The following is a 5,336-nucleotide window of genomic DNA, read 5'->3' on the forward strand; positions in this document are numbered from 1 at the left end:
GTTTGAAAACATTGCGAACCAGTGATAAAAAACTTATCTCGCAATGAAATCAAAAATGCATCGGTCATGTGTATTAAATATTTTATTCTGAACACTATTGATATTAGCCGAGTTTTTCGATTTCAAAGTTGTTCAAATTGATGTGTATATTTTTGTAAATAAGTGAATGACTGGTAATAAGTTATCTATAGTGCCTTGTGACCAAGAGAGACTCAAATTAGCACTACCATTTTATTATATTCAATAACAGAGCAAGATAGTAAAAACAACTGAATAGTTTCAATATCCATGTGTTTTTAATGGATGATATTTTCCTATACTATTACATTGGAAAGCTTCCTACAACTCCATCAAAACGTTCAAAGTGTCTGAGTAAAATCGAGGGCTTAGAGGAACTAGCTATGTCCACATTATATATATTTTCGGCAACAAAACGGTTATTCTGCCCTCTATAATATAATGTAAGTGACTTTGGGGTATGTACACGGTCACTTGCGTCTAACTACAAAATATGCTAGCTGTTTAGGTGAACATGCATATACCCCAAAGTCACTTGCATTTATTATGGAGGGCAGAATTAATCATCCATTTGTTAAAATCCATAACATGTTATTGTGGACATAGACAGTTCACCTAACCATCAAATGAAGTGAACAGCACCTAGATATCAAGTCAAAGACCTATGATGCAATATCATATCATAGGGGTCAAAGAAATCGTGACTTGGGAGAATAATTTGTTAAATAGAACAAAAATACCTATACCGATATATTTTGAATATACTTGCAGGACCACGTTTATCAAAGGACGGCTTTGTGCTTTGTATTGTAATACATCATGCAAAAGGATGACGGTACTGTATTTTAAAAACGGTTATGTTTTTTTAGAGATTGGGTCGAACAACCATTGACAGGGTTGACTGACGGTTTGGTTTTATAACTATATAATATAGTATTAGTAATTGACGCCACACTGATTAGCCTACGATTCACACGTGGTCCGGCATGCATATAAAATATTACCCGTTTAATTACATCACGATTACACTATGATTTCGTATTACCTGTTTAATTACATCACGATTACACTATGAAATTTAATTAAGTTATACTTATGATAATTTATGTAATGATTAATATTTTAATCAGACAAGTAACAGCTTGATTGAAAGTTGTCGTTTTATTTTATGCAAAGATATCAGATTTGTTTATTGCTTCAAGTTTATTCATATATTATTTTTTCAACAAAAGTTTAGATAGTTACTAGTTAATTTAAGCTAAGTTCACATCATACCAAAATAATTTAATTTGGCATTTGGCACAATTTATTTTATTATTATGTTTTGATGAATCCAAGTTTGCGTTGAAAATATTGGATCAAACATAATAATGATAAAATTGGATCCTTTACGCCCAATATTCATTGGTCTCGCTATGAGTTTTATAATATTGGACTCGACTACGTCTCGTCCAATATTTTAAAACTCATAGCTCGACCAATTCAGCATCGAAGTGGTTACGTAATTCTCTTGGTTACCGGATCACGCTATTTTGATATGCCTTCAAGTGCCATATACTTTGTGTGGTGATTGTTTCGATCGTGGTTCATAACTCAAGCGCGTGATCCCGTTGACATAGTAACATTACGTAACTTCGATACTGAATATGGGCACAATCGATCCAATTTTATATCATACTTAAGTCTTTCAGTACAAAATGTACTTAATGTGAGGTTACTTGAAAAAACCTGAAACAATAGAGGTTGTGCACCCCGTGCACATGGCGTATCATACCGTAAATATGGCGGAATAATCAAAAGCATGATTGCAATCTACCGCGACAGTTCGATTCACACACATAACAAATGCGCTACGATCAAATAGGTTGATGACATTCGATTGAATTGACTGCACTGCGCCATGATTACTGTAGCTTACGGTGAAGGACACCGGTTCAAATCCTTTGTTCGGAGCCAATCAATAATTTCACGCACAACCTCTATACAATAATTAGGGATCCATTAAGAGCTAGTCTCTTAACAAGTCGTGATTAACTTTTCATTTCATTCGTTTGACCTTGAAAGATGTCAATAAATTATTAACATTTTGGTTGCCAATATAGTCAAGTCATGTTCTTTCCTATTTATCTCCAAAAATATCAAACGGTATTTAAAATAAGTTCAAAATCATGAAAGATTGAAGTTGATATGACCAAATTGTACTAAATTTTCATTGAAACTATAATAATGAAACTTATTGTGCTTTTATAGTACGGAGAGGATAGAATGGTATATGCTATAATGAATACTAATAACACACAAAATATTAAGGTTGCTTTGTAGTATATATATTCTGACCAAAAGTCTTTCAACATTCCATATCATTGGGTTATTTCAAGTTCAAATCCATACACCCCTATGGAAGACACTAGACATGACCTTAATCTTCCACCCCGAGTGTGAATTTCAAATGGAGTTACCTGAATGGGTAACTCCATTTGAAATCTACACCCCCTGTGTGGGAGATTAATGTCTTGTCTTCCATAGGGGTGTATGGATTTCAACTGGAATAACCTGTTATGGTTGTTTTACTTTGCTTTATGTTTGTGTGACTTGTGTAAATGTTGTGAATGAGAAGCAACCATTTTTAAGTGGCGCAGGACCGTACACTGCACTATGAGTTGTGAAATTTAGCACACTTTATAACTAGATATAAATAAAATCAGTTGATATCTATTTATAATAAATTATCTATATTGTTGTGTTATTTGTCATTTCTTCTGAAGTCATCTGTTAATGGAAAATAAACGAGGCAATCAATTAGCTCATTAAGCTCCTTACCCAGCAAACACAAAACGTTTTTTTTTTAAACAGGTTTTGGTGTTTTGGTTGAAAAAACGTTTTAATAAATGTCAGGTCATATAAAGGTGTTGAAAACGTTTTTAGAACGTTTAGTATAAAAACACACTACACATGTTGTCAAAATGTTATTGTAAAATGATTTCGCAAACATTTTAAGCTAAATATCTTGTTAACATTTTAATAACTTTATGTTAAAACATTTGAAGTTAAAAATGTTTTTGAATGTTGTGAAAACGTTTTATACCCTTTATATACGCTTTATATAATCTGACATTTACATGTTTTCTGGCAACCTATTCTAACCTTCTGCGAATAATGTCGAAAGCGTTTTATTTAGGAGGATGATTTTATGTGGCCAACACCTACAAATGTATATAAACATATTTGGGGTTAAAGAACTGTGTCCTCATAGATGAGCATGCTTGGAAGCCTCTTTTAGTGTGACGTTTTCACCGTAGACCATTTCGGTAATTCCCTAAAGCCTTTGCGAAATCAACTCAAAATAGGTCATCGTTAATGCGCACATCGTTACTGTGCAGCAGGGACAGGCGATTTGCGCGGAAAAAAATAGCAAATTGCGCGGAACTCTTTTTTCAGTGCAAATCATGTATCCATAAAAAAAAAAAAAAAAAGCCAATTGCGCGGAAAAAAAGTTACGCGTAAATCGCCTGTCCCTGCTGTGCAGTGACGATGTGCGCATCAACGTAAACATACTTTGCAGAGGATTCTGGGATTTGCCGTAAACAAGAATATAAAAATAGGGATGGCGGTCCCAGATAGGTCGTCCGAAGATATGTGTAGGTAATATTAATGTGAAATATTTTTTTTTTGCATTTTTGTGAAACATTGTGTCATTTTCAGCCCATTCTACAAGTTGACCTCAAGTGACCTTTAACCTCTGTATGTAACCTTGAACAACACCATTACATGAAAGTTCCCATAATGCAGCTCTGGTTTAAGTTAGGTTGCAAATTGGATGTGAACTGTTTATGCGAGACCAGATTTTGTATTTTCAGCCTATTTACAAGTTTACCTCAAATGACCTTCGACTTCAGTATGTGACCTTGAACACAACCGTTACATGAAAGCTCCCATAAAGCAGATTTGGCTCAAGTTTGGTTCCCATAGTGCAGCTATGACCCGAGTTTGTTGACGGACACCCCACGGCGGATGGACACACGACTCGTGATGCCATAAGCTATTTTCCTTCGGATACTTTCGGACGACCTAAAAACCGGTTAACTCACAGTCCCCTCTGAGTCCCCATAGTGAAATCCTGAATCAAGTATTTGACTGATCATTACTGTAATTTAATTTAATCAGTCCACTGTTCTTTAGATTAATGAAACCCTTTATACCAACTACCGTAGAACCTTGTCTTCAAGCATATATCGAAAGCTAAGACGCCCTCAATCTACAAATTTATATCTTTGATGATGTTCTACGGTATTTTATTTAGTGATGTATATATATAAATAGGCAAAAAATCATTTTGTACATAGGCTTGTTTAGGGGCCAATTTCATAAAGTAAAAAAAAACAAAAAAAAACAAAAAAACAAAACCAGGAAGAAACAAAAATTAAAAAAAGTTCTCAAGTTATGCGGTTACCCTGACTGGGCCTTTAACCAAACACAAAGTAAAATCAAATCGCAGAGCAAAGCTTGAGTCAAAATCTACAGGGATGGCAGTGCAGTCCTCCCTTATCGCTCATCACCGGCAGAGTCCCTGATGCCTGGAAGGTCTCCCGTGTTATTCTCATCTTTAAGGCCGGTGACCCCCATGCTGCCACCAACTACAGACCGATATCTCTCCAACCGATCTGTGCCAAACTGCTCAAACAAATCATCCACCGTAACATCTTGGATCACCTTGCCAGCAATGACATCCTCACCAAACGCCAGTTCGGGTTCCTTCCTAAATCATCTACAATAGATGCCCTAATCACTGCTCTTCATGATTGGTATGGTTCTATTGAAGACAGGTCTATCAAAGGTCTTTGATCGTGCTCCCCATCACCCACTCCTTCGGAAACTTGGAGCTGTTGGGTTAACATGTCCTATTCTCTCTAATAGTCCTATCTCTCTAATAGGTCTCAGCTGGTTGCTGTGTACGGAGTTGACTCTGACCCGGTCCCTGTTATTTCTGGTGTACCCCTAGGCTCTGTCCTAGGGCATCTACTTTTTCTTGTATATATCAATAATCTTTGCTTATCTAACTTTCTTCCAATAGCTCTCTGGTCCTATATGCTGACGGTACTACTCTCTACTATAAGCCTCTTTCTCATTCTTCTGACCCGTCTGACATCCAGGCTGATATCAACACCATACACGGCTGGTTCATTTTTGAATAACAACCATCTCTCTGCCAATGCTTCCAAGGCCATAGTTATTACCACCAAAAAGAACCCCTACCCGGACATGCAACTTTACCTTGACAACCAAGTTTTTGAGAGGCTGTCCTCAGGAAAATTTGCTCT

This window comes from Amphiura filiformis, chromosome 5 (genome assembly GCF_039555335.1).
Source record: "Amphiura filiformis chromosome 5, Afil_fr2py, whole genome shotgun sequence".
Taxonomy (NCBI): Eukaryota; Metazoa; Echinodermata; class Ophiuroidea; order Amphilepidida; family Amphiuridae; genus Amphiura; species Amphiura filiformis.